Source organism: Papio anubis, chromosome 15 (assembly GCF_008728515.1).
Source record: "Papio anubis isolate 15944 chromosome 15, Panubis1.0, whole genome shotgun sequence".
In the NCBI taxonomy this organism is placed as follows: Eukaryota; Metazoa; Chordata; class Mammalia; order Primates; family Cercopithecidae; genus Papio; species Papio anubis.
In genome coordinates this window covers 59,723,595-59,738,109 of record NC_044990.1, presented here as the reverse complement: position 1 = coordinate 59,738,109, position 14,515 = coordinate 59,723,595, and the positions used below count along the sequence as shown (strand labels likewise).

Genomic DNA, 14,515 nt, shown 5'->3' with positions numbered 1-14,515 from the left:
CTATTATAAATAGTTTCAAGTAGAAACAGTGCTGGATGTCAGGCTGCAGAACCTCTCTTGGCTGTTTCCCCTGATTTTATATAGGAAAGGTCATTACTACCCAGTATTTTCAACAAAGCAAAGCAAGTGGCATTCATTTTGAGAAAGTTTTCTCCTTTTCAAAAACTCTCTCATACCATCCTTTTCTGTTATGTGGCACAATTTTGGTAAATTAGAGATTGCAGAAATTGAGTTTAAAATAGATTAAGTAGTATAATAATTATTGATCAGATACAAAAAGTGTTGGACCATATCCAGAAATGAAATCATCCAGTGGTTCAATGCCACTAGTACCCGTACATTACATTCTCAACCTTTCTCCCTCCCTCCTTTCCTCCCTCTCCTCCTACTCCTTCCCTTTCTTTATTCTTCTTTCCCTCTCTCCCTCTCTCCCTTCCTCTCCTTCACTCCCTTCCTCCCTCACTCCCACTTTTTATCCCTCTCTCTATCTCTCCTGGTTTCATCTTTCCCCTTCTTCCTTTATTTCCATTTTAGTTTACATGTTCCAGCCACACTTTTAGGAACAAAATTCAGTATAAATAATAATTCTTATACCTTATAACAATCCTGTAAGATAAGGAACGTTACCATACCTATTTTACAGATAAAGAAATTAAGGCAAAGAGAGGTTATATACTTCGCTGAAGGTCACATAAGTGGTGTCTAAACCTAGATGATCTGAATACAGAGGGCTTTTTCTGTTTTTAAAAATAAATGATATCTTTGAGTGTATTTGTTGCACAGGATACAATGGAAATCTCATATAGTTTTCTATAGCTATTCCAAGACTCACTGATGTTTCTAAGATCCCATGAGTTGAGCAATATTTACCTTTCTTTTCTGCACACAGATCCAAACATTTAGTAAGCATTGTAAAGGGGTGCTGTTTGATGTGTTTTATAGTGAGAAAATCTGAGTACAGGTGAGGGTTGAATTTTAGTTTCCATAGAAAAATCAAATCTCTGTCATCATATGTGATTTGGTAGCCATCCTGCCATCCTTTATCCCTGAATTTCACTTCTGTTTGAGCCTATATTTATCCAAACATGAAAGTCAGCATTTCTACCTGATACTACAGAAAATCCAGTCACACCAAACATCTGGAATTGTTCATGGACAATTGAAACTCACAGGGAAATTCGTGAAGGGTAATGCCATTCATTGAACACTCTTTACCGTTTAACAAATCCCTGCTGTTCTCTCGAATCCTTATAGTCCCCTACCCATTGCCTCTATCTACAATTCATTTTCTCTCTGTTGTACATAGTTTTCTCCCACTTACTTCTTTAGCTTTAGTATCAGATAGTCTCCGCTCTTGAGGTCAGAGTTTCCACAGGAAATTTTATTTTCTACATACTTATATTCCTTTAAAATGAACAGTTTATCCATCTACACAGAGAATACGTTCTATCTTCATCTCATAAATTAGGATGTATATGAAGAAATGAATAGCTTGCATATTTGGGTATACAGTAGACCCTTGAACAATGTGGGGGTAAAGGTCACAGAACCACCATGCTATTGAAAATTTCCATATAATTTTCTGCTCCCCCAAAACTTAACTACCAATAGCCTGCTGTTGACCAGAAGTCCTACTGAAAGCATACTCAAGTAACACATATTTTGTATGTTATACATATTATATAATTATTCTTACAATAAACTAGAGAAAGTAAAATGTTATTAAGAAAAAGAGAAAACATATTTACTATTCATTTAGTAGAAGTGGCTCATCATAAATGTCTTCATTCGCATTATCTTCATGTTGAGTAGGTTGAAGAGGAAGAAGAAAAGGAGAGGTTGGTCTTCTGTCTCAGGGGTGTCAAAGGTGAAAGAGGTGAAAGTGGAGACAGGAGAGATTGATTGAAAAAAGTCTGTGTATAATTGGACCCATGCAGTTGAAACCGGTGTTGTTCAAGTGTCAACTGCATATGCGTCTGTGTGGCGAGGGCTGGAGGGGGAGAGCAAGCACACAGGATGATGCAAATACACAAAAAAAGAACAGTAAACTCCAGTAAAGATAGAGAGTGGCATAACTCTAATAATAGGTGCCCAATAATTTTAGTCCACATTTTCAAGAAAATGGAGTCCAAAGCAAGGTTTAAAAGTGCTCGTAGTTAATTAAGAAAATTTTAAAAACCCACAGTAGCAAAGGTGAAAAAATGAAGTGAGGCAAGGAAGGATGTGAAGCAATGCAACAGAATGCATTGCTGTGCTAGACACTGCATATGGTGAGTGACAAAAAGTCACTTACGAAACTGGTTTGGACTAGACAACATGGAAATTAGGCTTTGCAGTGCTGCCTGCAAACATGTATCTGCCTGGGTATTTCCTGTCTCTTGCTCTCCATTGTCCTATATTTACCCCAGGTGGACTCAATGCCTCTGAAATGTCTAGCTGCTTTTGTGGCTGCTTATGCCAGATTCTTAACCCTGGAGAGGTCACTGGGGCAGGATAATTCATGCCCTGCAGTGTGATATTTCATTTAAGTCAGGAATATCTCCTGATTATGAGATTCAGGAATATGGCATTTATCTAGCTCTGGCAGTCAAGGGACAGGCCTGCACTTTAAAGCTGTGACCTGGGAGGACACTGTTGTCTGAGGGGCTGACCATACACTGGGAATCTTCAGAACAAAAGACAGTATCATGTCCCTATGCATACTCCATGCTCTAAGAGAAACACAATTAAGAAATGGAAATCACCCAGCTATGTGATAAGTCTTATTATAAACAGTTAACCATCCTCAGTTTTCTCCCTTGAAGGAGAGAAAAAAACAAGAAACAACACTGCCTTCCAATGAGAAGGGCTTCAACAGTTATCTTCCTAAATATAGAACCAAACATTTTCAGAGGGCAAATTGCTTAGTGTGTGGGGCTGTCCAGCTCAATTTTGGCATCCTTGGGCCTTGCTTGTTGATGCAAGTAGTACTCCCTGGTATTGAGACACCTAAAAATGACCTCACATATTTCTCAGAGTGGGAAAAGTATGACCCTTGTTTGTGACCCATTGTTAATAATCCACGTTAACTGTATTTCAGTCGCTGACCAGTTCTGATTCAATCTCGAGATTACTTACAACTTTACCTCTAATATATAATTGATTATGCATCCTTTTTCAAATACAGTATTCCCATACCAATATTGTCTGGGTAACTTGAGAAACAAACCTCTTTTTCATCCTTTGTCTGGTCCCTAAAAATGTTAATTTACTTCAAGATTCTATCTCCAGCTTTGCTCTTATTCTCTCTACTGTATTAAATTGATGTCATTTATTCCCCTGGTTTCACTTTCCATCTATATGATAAGGACTCCTAGAAATAAATTTCCAACTGAGCCTTCTCCATTGAGCTTTAAAAATGAATGCCTAACGTGGTTTGGACACCTGAACTTCGATGTTTCCATGGCACCTGAAACTCATTATTGCAAAAGGTGAATTCATATTTCTTCCTCCAAACTGGCTTGTATTCCTGTACTTTCCATCTCATTTGGTGAAATATAATTTACTCTCTTACCAACATTAGAATATTAAAAAATTCTTGACTTTTATTTTGATCTTTTCTTTACCTTCCACATCTAATCATTTGGTGAAAATCTTGGAAATCTTACTTTTGAATAAGCAAAGTCTTCTTCATACTAGCTATTAGTCACTGTGTAAAGGTTTAAGTATAATAAAATTGATAAATGTTCATTTATAACTGGATATTTATTATATAAACAGTATTGAGTTGTTGTTCTCTGATTTAATATTATATCTGGAAAACTTGTTATTTTGTCTAGGTTTGCCTTGTTGGTTTCTAGGAGCACATAGATTATAGGGTAACACTTTACTACAACGATGAGGAAATACAACATAAAACCAACATGAGAAGCATTTTCAGTTCCTTTATTGTCCTGGTATCTACATGTGGATTTGTGAGATGGGTTTGGAATGGAAAGCTTTAACCTTCACAATTTTTACCATATGTGCTTTGCTTATTTTGTTTTTAATGCACTTTTCCTGAGCAATGAAGCCATATGTATTTTAATTTATTTAAACAGACTATCCTTCTTGAATAGCTAGCCTATAATCACTATTTACTTAATATCGTGTGGTTACTAAAGCCAGGTTTTCAATTTGAATCTGAAAGTCCTTCATGCTGGACACAGTAAAAAGATTAGTTGTTAAATAGACAAATAGACAGATTGGTTGATCTTATCCCGTTGGCTTGTTCCTCATCCCCACATCCAAGTTCTCGCGCTATTAGGAAGGTGTGTTGCTGTTATTAATGCCTGGTATGGTCTCTCTTCATGTGAATTGGCAGCCTTTATAGTATATAGTGTTAAATCAGGTGAAAGCTTCAGTATTGCATTCCACAATGGAGTTACCTTTCAAGTATAGGAAAGGACATTAGTTGACCAGATTTTGCTAAGTAAATGAAGTTCCTGGGCAGGCAATAGCAGATATATTTATAGTTTTAGAGATTAAAGAGAAATGTGGGTAGGCATAGCCTGTCTGAATGCCCTTTTGTGAGCACTAGTTAATATCAGAGTAAGTCAGAATAGTCTGTCGTTGGATGAAAGGTGAGTGTTGCTATTCTAATTTATATCATAGGATTCAAAATTTAAGAAAAGTTGCCCCTTCATCAAAATGCTTTACTAGTACTGGAGTAATGTAGGATTCAGCAACTGAGAGAACCACGACTGTGTATGCAAGGGGGTTTCTAAATTCCAGAGTTTACTGTTCACTTATCAGTATTCTTTTGGAATGCTTTTTGATTAAAACAACAGAATTAAAAATTGTAAGAATTTAGGTTATGACAGAATTACTTTGGAGTTTTTTTTTTGAAAATACTGATTTGGTTTTTTATTTCGTTTTTTTTTTTTTAGGTGTGGAATTTGTATCCAGGAAAATGTAACATCTGATGATAATTACATTTTTATAATAAAACAAGATAATCTAACTAGATACATTTTAGTTCATTAGAAGAGAAACAACATTAGAAGAGTACACTTTTTGGAGTTAAATTTGACTTGTACTTCTTCGATACTTACTTACAGATCTTCAGGGATTATAGCTATAGTTTGTTTCCAAGGATTGGTTTATCCAGAATGAAAGATCACATACTTATTTTCTCAGATCTCAGTTTCTCAAGAAGATGAATGAGAGTGTTGTCTTGCTGGAACACCTTCAAGCTGTCTGAGCATGTAGTGGTATTGGTAGGAGCATTTGGTGTTCTCAAGGATATTGAAAGCGTTATAATGCTCACATGACAATTGGAAGAAGTTTACGGGTCCCTTTGTGTAAGAATATTTCAACATTGAAGTATGTACAGCTGAGGCTTAATTATTTGCCTGGGAATTATGATGAGTCCAGCTCCACAGAGGTCTGATACGATTTGTGTTTCATAATCTTCGATGGGGGAATACAGAGAGTTCTCGGAGTATTTTAGATTTCCGCAAATTATACTTTCATTTCTTAGACAAAGAAGAAATATTCATATGTTCTTGAATATGATTATTGGTTCATAGCCTTTATAGTTTTCATATTCTATAAATATTTGTCGCCTTATTTGATTTTTAAACTGGAATAACTTTAATTAGACAAAATATGGACAGTTTATAATGATATAGTTTTTTTTTAAACACAAAGCCATTTTAATATATCATTGTTAAATTTCATATCCAATCATGAATAAAAGTATTTAAAGAAAACATTTTAAATGCATTTTTTCAGTAAAAGGCATATTAATATAGTTATTTCTAAAAATATTATAATATAATTTGTATATTTAATATATTGATTTTCAGACACAGAATCAACATCATTAATTTTCTAAATATTTGACACTTGCAATAAGATGTCACTCTTAAGGAAACATTTGGATATTGCAGCTGCTTTAAAAAAATACCCAGGAAATTCAGAGCTCACTATGAAGGTTTCTAAAAACACTTTTAAAGTCAGTCAGATTAATAGTGATTATAGAAAAGAGCTACCAAAGATTTTAACATTATTCAATATAAGGATTATTTCTGTTAAAAATAGCGTTATGTTATTTGTTGATTTTTAAACTTAGTAACACTTATTTCTGAAGTCAAATTTATCTTTAAAAATTGAAAGTACCTTTTATGACAAGTTTGTTTGGGTTCTAAAATAAACGCAGTTCAAGACGAATCTTTCTTTCTCCAGTTTAATTGAATAATTGACAAACAGGAATTACATATATTAAAGGTGTAAACTTAATATTTTGATATATGCATGCATTGAGAAATTATCACCACACTCAAGCTAATTAACTTATCCATCACCTTACATAGTTACTTTTTTGTGTGGTGACAGTACTTAAGATCCACTCTCTTCAAAAACCACAAATATACAATACAATTTTGCTAACTATTTTTGCCACACTGTACATTAAAACTCAATAACTCATTCATCTTACATAACTGAAACATTGTGCCATTTTATTAACATTTCTTCATTTCCTCCTCCCTCTCTACCCCCACCCGTGACAACCACCATTCTACTCTCTACTTCTAGTTTTACTATTTTGTATTCCACATAGTAGTGATATCAAGCAGTATTTATCTTTGTGTATCTGGCTAATTTCACTTAGCATGATATCCTCTAGGTTCATTCATTTTGTTGCAAATTACAGGATTTCCTTCTTTTTAAAGCCTAAATAGCATTCCATTATATATAAAAATATATATGATATATTTATATAATATAAACTATATACATTATACATGCATATTTATATATTATATACATATATTTACATGTTACTACATTATATATAACTGTATAATGCATATAATATAAAATTTTCTTCATTCATTCATTCATTCATTAGTATTTAGGTTATTTCCATGTCTTTTCTACTTTAAATGATGATGCAATTAAAATGGGACAGCAGATATTACTTCAAGATCTAGATGTGATTTTCTTTGGATATATACATAGAAGTGGGATTGCTGGATGATGTGGTAGTTTGATGTTTTAATAGCTGAGGAATCCCTATACTGTTTTTCATAGTGGCTGCACCAATATACATTCCTACCAACAGCGCACAGGAGTTCCCTTTTCTCCACATCCTCGCCACCACTTATTATCTATATTTATCTTTGTTATAATAGCCATTTTAGCGTGAGAGGTGATATCTTATTGTGATTTTGATTTGCATTTGCATTTCCATGATGATTGGTGATGCTGAGCATCTTGTCATATACTTTTGAGCCATTTGTATGTCTTCTTTTGGAAAATGTCTATTCAGTTTCTTTGCCCAGTTCTCAATTGGGTCATTGATTCTGTTGTTGTTGCTCTTGCTTTTTGTTTGTTTGTTTGTTTCATTTATTTATGTTTTGCTATTGAGTTGTATGAGTTCCTTTTGTATCTTGAATATTAACTCCTTATCAGATACTTCATTTGTAAATATTTTCTCTAATTCTATAGGCTTCATTTTTATGTGTTGATTGTTTCTTTTGCTGTGTTAAAGACTTTTTAGTTTGATGCAATCCACTTGTCTATTTTTGCTTTTGCTGCCTGTACTTCTGGTGTTATGACCAAAAATCTGTTGCCAAGACCAATGTCAATAAGGTTATTGTCTACGTTTTTTCCAGCAATTTTACATTTTCATGTGTTATGTTTAAGCCTTAATAAATTTTAAATTGGCTTTTGAATATGATGCAAGATAAGGTTTCACTTTTACTCTTTCACATTTAGATATTCAGTTTTTCCAACACCACTTATTAAAGAGACTATCCTTTTCCTTATGGATAAGGGTGTCTTGGCACCCTTATCCAAGATCAGTTGACAGTAAACATATGGATGTGTTTCTGGGCTCTCTGTTATGCTCCTTTGGTCTACAAGTTTCTTTTGTGACTGACAATACTGTTTTGATTACCATAGCTTTCTAATATATTTTGAAATCAGAATATGTCATGTATCCCGCTTTATTTTTCTTGCTCAGAATTGCTTTTGAATTCTTGGTATTTTGTTCTTTTACATGAATTTTAGAGTTGTTTTTCTATTTCTGTTAAGAATGCCATTGGGATTTTGACAGGGATTGCGTTGAAACTAGATCAATGGGTAGTACGGACATTTGAACAATATTAACTCTTTTTTTAGGGCCACTAACTTTAATAACAATACATATACCATGTTATCACCATGAAATGTAAATATGTCAATTCAGGTTAGACAAGAGCTTTTCACAAGTGCAATAAAGCATTCTATATTATATCAAAGTTAGCGTATAATGTGTGATCAAATCAACTTGCTCACAAATCATTAAGCAATTCCATTATGGGTAATTCGTTTAATGTTTACAACTAAACATTAAACATTCTTATGCAGAAAATAAACAGTGCACACATTTTAAAAGTGTTCTTCATGTACCTTTGCATGAACACTTAAAATGCATATTTCTATTTCAATATGACATTTAAAAATTATTCCAACAGAAGCAAATATGTAATTCTGCAATTACAAAAGAACTAAAATAGAACCCATAATTAAATTATTCTTATGTTTGCAATTGTGATTCTTCAATAAATACTGCTACTGTGCAGCTCTCCTGTAAACTTTCTAGATTTGCTTTAAACACACACACACACACATATATATACTTGCAACTGTGGGAGGCTTTACAAGTTATATTCCATGCACTTTTTTGATAGAGTTTTAAAAGAGCCAGCCAGTCCACAACACAGACAGAAGAAAAGGTAGATTAACTGAGGCAAATAGGACTCTTATATAACATCCAAAACAAGATTCTTCAGCAAACTGGGGTTTAGAGTTGGTCTGCTATGTTTTTTAGAATGAATTTCATCTTAACAGTTTAAGGAGATGGACACTTTAACACCATCAATTGCATTTAGGTGATGTGTTTCTTTTGTGTTAACTTGACTCCCCTGAATGACCTCGCGAGTAAACTAGTCACTAGTAATTTGGTCACCAGGCAAGTTTAGCCTGCAAGAAAGGAATTCAGTATTCAAAATACCATGTTATAATCTGAACACACTCAAATAGTTTATTTTCAACATTAACATGTAACTTCAACAATGAGATAGATGTCTAACTACAGCAAGCTCCTCCAACAAGATCAAGACAGCATCTCTTCATCTAAGGCTTATGTTTCTCCCAGAATTCTTGATATGTGGAATAGCTCATACCAACAGTCATTGCTCCCACAACAAAGCCTTGAGCTGCCACCAACATGTGGATCAGATGAAGGGATACTTTAGTCCTGCTTTTCAGTTTGTATAACACATATGCAACAATTGCTGGGAAATCAGCTAATCCAGTGGGGACAAATGGTGCCTCATTAGCTTTTCTAACTTTTCGGTCCCTGATCTTCATCATATGAAGAAAGGGAAACATCTGTGTCTGTTGACATAGTAATTGCTTGAAGAATCTCCCTAAAGTGAGAAAACAACAATATTAACTCTTTTAATTCATGAACACTCCATGTCTTTCCTTTTATCTGTGTCTCTTTTAATTTCTTCCATTAGTGTTTTATAGTTTTCAGTGTAACAGTCCTTCACCTCTTTGGATAAGTTTATTCCTAAGTATTTTTGTTGTTGTTAATATTGCAAATGGGACTGTTTTTTGAATTTCTTTTCTGAAAGGTTTGTTGTCAGTGTACATAAATTTCACTAAATTGATGTGTTGATTTTGATCATGTAAGTTTACAGAATTTGATTTTTATTTCTAACAGTTTTTTGTTGTTGTTGTTGAGTCCCTAGGGTTCTCTACATATATGATCGTGTCATCTCCAAAAAGAGAGAATTTTACTCTCCTTTCCAATTTGAACGTCTTTTTTTTTTTTTTTTTCTTATCTAACTCCCCTGGTTAGGACTTTCAGTACTATGGTGACTAGAAATGGCAAGAGAGAGGCATCTTTGCCTTGTATCTGATCTTAGAGAATAAGTTTTCAGCCTTTCCTCTTTGATTATGACTTTAGCTGTAGGTTTTTCATACATAGCCTCAATTATGCTGAGATAAATGCTTTCTATATGTATTTTGTGAAAATTGTGTTAATGTTTCCTTTTTTTAAAGAGGCATAGGTCTGAGAGGAATTTGTATGTGTGTAAAAACACTTTTATTAAGATTTTTTCAGAAACTAAAATGAAATTAATTTAATATGCATACACTTCAGTAAAATACATATCAATATATAAATTACATATTATTCATAATACATATTATTATATTAGTTTTAAGGAATATCTATCTAACCATCTATTCCCCATTCTTCTATCCATCTATAAATGTGAGGCAATATTATCTTGCACTTAACTGTAAGAAGTTAAATGAGGCCGGGCCCGGTGGCTCACGCCTGTAATCCCAGCACTTTGGGAGGCTAAGGCGGGCGGATCACGAGGTCAGGAATTCAAGACCAGCCTGGCCAAGATGGTGAAATCCCATCTCTACTAAAAATACAAAAATTAGCTGGGTTTGGTGGCGAGCATCTGTAATCCCAGCTACTCAGGAGGCTGAGGCAGGAGAATCTCTTTGAACCCAGGAGGTGGAGGTTGCACTGAGCCGAGATCAGGCCACGGCACTCCAGCCTGGGTGAGAAAGCAAAACTCTTGTCTCAAAAAAATAAATAAACAAATAAAATCGGGAGGTTAAGGCAGGAGAATCGTTTGAACCCTAGAGGCAGAGATTGCGTGAGCCGAGATTGCGCCACTGTACTCCAACCTGGGTAACAGGGCGAGACTCCGTATCAAAAAAAAAAAAAAAAAAAAAAGTTAAATGAAATTAGACTCTCTAGAGTCAAAACCCATAAATAACTTCTCATATCATCCAGAGTGAAATCCAAAATGTGCCACACATGATTTGCCTTCCTCCTACTTCGCTGTCTTCACCTTCTTTTATTTTTAGTGCTTTTACCGCTTTTGCTCTTCCACCCTGACAATTTGCTGATTCTCGAATTCAGTTGCAGAGTTCTTGCCAATGGGCCTTTACAGTTGTTATTTTTGTCGGGAATGCTTTTCTCCAGTATATCTGCAAGGCTCATTTTCTCACCTTCTTTAGGCTCTAAAATCCCATTCTCACTCAAGCCTTTTTTTATAATCCTATTTCAGATTGCGGTCTCCACCTCAGCATTCCCTCTTCTCCTTTGTCTAAGCGGTGATCACCACCAAGGATGCTGTATATTTTATGTCTAATATGTTATAATGCTCACCTGTTGTCTGTCTTCTTCCAGTAGAATGCACATTTTAGAAAGGCCACAATTTTGTCTGTTTTTTTTCACTACTGTGTCTCCTGACATAAATTAGTTATTCAAAGAATACTTCTTGAATTGATGAATAAGTGAATAAAAACACAAGGTTGAGTGATAGGCAGGATTTAATTGTTAATTGTCTTAATAGGTCTGTCATACAGCATAACTAAGAAGAGCATATGAGTCATGAGCTTTATTTTTAGTAATTGTTAATTATTTCGTCAATATTAGTCATATAAAATTGGGATAAATTAATTGGATTACAGTTTTTAGATAGTATGCCAATTGATTTATGGAATTAATTACACATGAATGATGATAATTTAAGATTTTATTGATCAGATTTCAATTTTTGTTTCTATTATATTTCCATTTGCTTTTTAAATGTTAGCAGATAAGAAATATGGGAGAACTGGGTTGGTGGACAGGTAGTTAGCTATCACTAGAATGCCATGAGCAATTGAAGTACAATAAATATCTGATCTTTTTCCCTTGGTTCAGGGTGTGTGTGTGTGTGTGTGTGTGTGTGTGTGAACTTGAATGGGCGAATAGGTTACGTTTCCTTTAAAAACACATTTGATCATTAAAACCTAGAAAAGCTTAATCATAATTAAAGAGAAAAGCTTCACCCTAGGTTGTATAAATAGTACAAATACATGAAATTTCCAAAGGACTTAATGAGAACAAGTTCTTTGGATTCAAATTAATTTAATTAAATAATTATCAAAAGCAGGTATGCAATGGTATTATAATATAATTTCTAAAAGTTTAATTTTAAATCACTTTTCTGAAATTTAACTTTTAATGTTTAAAATATCAGTAAGGAAGACGACTGCTTCCTATCATAGATTTTAGTTCAATGGCTGATAAAGGTCCTCCAGAGTTTGTGGCTAAATGAAAGGAGCCAGCCTATGAGCTAGATATGCCATGATATAGAAAATTTTATTTATTTCAAATTTAAAGTATTTTTAATTTATTTCATCTTTTTAAAAATTGATTCACCCAAATGTTGTCATTTTTAAAGAAAATAAAAGTCCCTTTATAGTATCTATTATTCAGAATTTCAGAGCCCTTCTAGCTATTATTTTAGTTTACAGACTTCTTTTCTAATGGCCTAGAAATTTTCTGTACTAGGACTTATTTAAGGGTATTTGATGTCCTCAGTGACCCGATAGAAACTTGACTAGAACTTGACTTAGGTTACTTCTAGCATGCAGGAACTCCAACCCTTGAGTTTTCTGTCTCCCTAAATAGCTTTGGCTCATTTCTGGTATCACTCATGAGAGACCTGAGAGCTCATCCTTCCATAACAATCTACCTTGAGTTCATCACCTGCCAGTTGCCTTACTGTTATGCTTGATTTCCAAACTCAATTTACTTCTGGACTTCTGGTTTGTTGACCTTCTGCACTTATTCGCAATAGACAACTTCTTGTCAGTACACTTCTACAACTCGAGCCTGTATCATTGCTGCTCCTAGCTACCAACCTAACCTGAAAAGTCAGAACAAAAAACACAGAAAACCAGAATGAACTGTCACTTGAGGGATGACAGTCCGGCTGTCCATCAAATGACACTCTAGGATAAAGCCATTGTATATGTCTGAGATCACAAGGAGGGAATTTGTGAAATGGACATCCTTTTTATTTCCAGGTGCACAGCGATATCAGGTATCTCAGATAACAGAGTGTCCAACTTCTGATATCTCTTACCTATTGAATTCCTTTTTTTCCCCCACATTTTTATCAAGCTTTCTTTAAACATTGTTGACAATACAGTTGTAATTTAGTTGTTAAACATATTATTTTTTTAAAGTGAGGTGTGTACTCTAATCATCATATTCTGATGTTCCTTGACTTGATAAATATTTGCTATATGAATCATTTTTGTGATTAATTGACTAAATTAATCTGGGTTTACATTACCTGAAATTTGTTACTTTAAAAAATCGTATCTGTTCAAAGTTGCCAGATGAATCATCTTCATAGAAATAACTGATCAACTCATTTTAAAAGCCACATTTTCAAATATTCATAAGCCACAACAAATCTCATTGTTCATGCCATGTGTCAAGTATTTTATTTAGTCTGACCTACTCACTGAAATCATGTATCAAAATGGATTGTAAGTATTTTCAAGATTCATCCTTGAAAATGTCATATTTTAAAATGATTAAGTTTCCTGAAGCTTTATGGAAAAATTTGAGTCTAATTCAGAGAATTTTAGGATATCCATATAAGCACATAGAGTACGTTTGATAAACGACTATATTCACAAGGAAAGATATACCTCCCATAAGGCTTTAATAAAAGACATAAAGTGTAGCATTTTGGTGTAGTTTTATTTAAAATATGGCATATGAATCATGTATATTATAAATATAGCTTGCAGAAAAAGCTATGGTATACTTACACTAGTAATCAATGTGGTTGAATTGATTTTAATGGTCTCTGCACATTCAGTTAGACATGAAACATGCAAGTTTAAATTAATAAGTTCAGAAAAAAATTTGTCTCATATATGCTTCTTTTCTTTAGATATTACTATATTTCAGAAAGATGAGTACTTTATTTCACTCAGTAGAGAGGTTAATTAAGTAAACTTAATGAATAATAAATGAACTGCTTTCATTTAGAAGTCTGATTTTATATGTTTAGAAACTTAAAGAAATATTTTAATATTATATTTTATTTGTTCTTTCTGTGCCCAGATGAATACCTTTGCTGTGCATGTACCATAAAAAGCATGATAAGGCAGAATTCTCTGTCCACAAGGCAGACATTATTTAACTAGAATAGCAGCATAAACAATGGGGATGGAGGAGAAGCTGGTTTAGTGGCAGAGAAATCTGGTAGTACTATTGGTAATGTCCTGGATTAAAATTGTGAAGATTTGTCTCATTCTGAGGAAATGGTCACTTTTAAAACTTGGTAATTGTTTTAAATCTACATGGAAAATCCAGTTGTAAGATAGAATATTCTAACCACCAGATAGAAAGTTATGTAGATAGGGCATCCTTGCCCATTATCACAGAAAATCATATATAGAATGTGTAGCAATTGCTCATCATCAAACAAATTATGAAAATACTAATTTTTAAAATTGATCTTTCAAAAAGAAACAGTCATTTTAGATGTCTTTCGTTAACAGGGCTTAAACATTTGTAATAATTTTGTGGCATCTTTTCTTAGTAATACATTAATGTTGCATTTGTTTTCAGAAAGTACAAAGAATTTATTTTTTATTAAAAATTTTAAACAGACAA

General features: G+C 33.6%; 1 pseudogene; it reads right to left on the bottom strand.

The window, feature by feature from the left end:
• Positions 1-7,996: 7,996 nt before the first annotated feature.
• LOC110741657 lies at positions 7,997-10,426 on the bottom strand (annotated as a pseudogene).
• Positions 10,427-14,515: the final 4,089 nt, after the last annotated feature.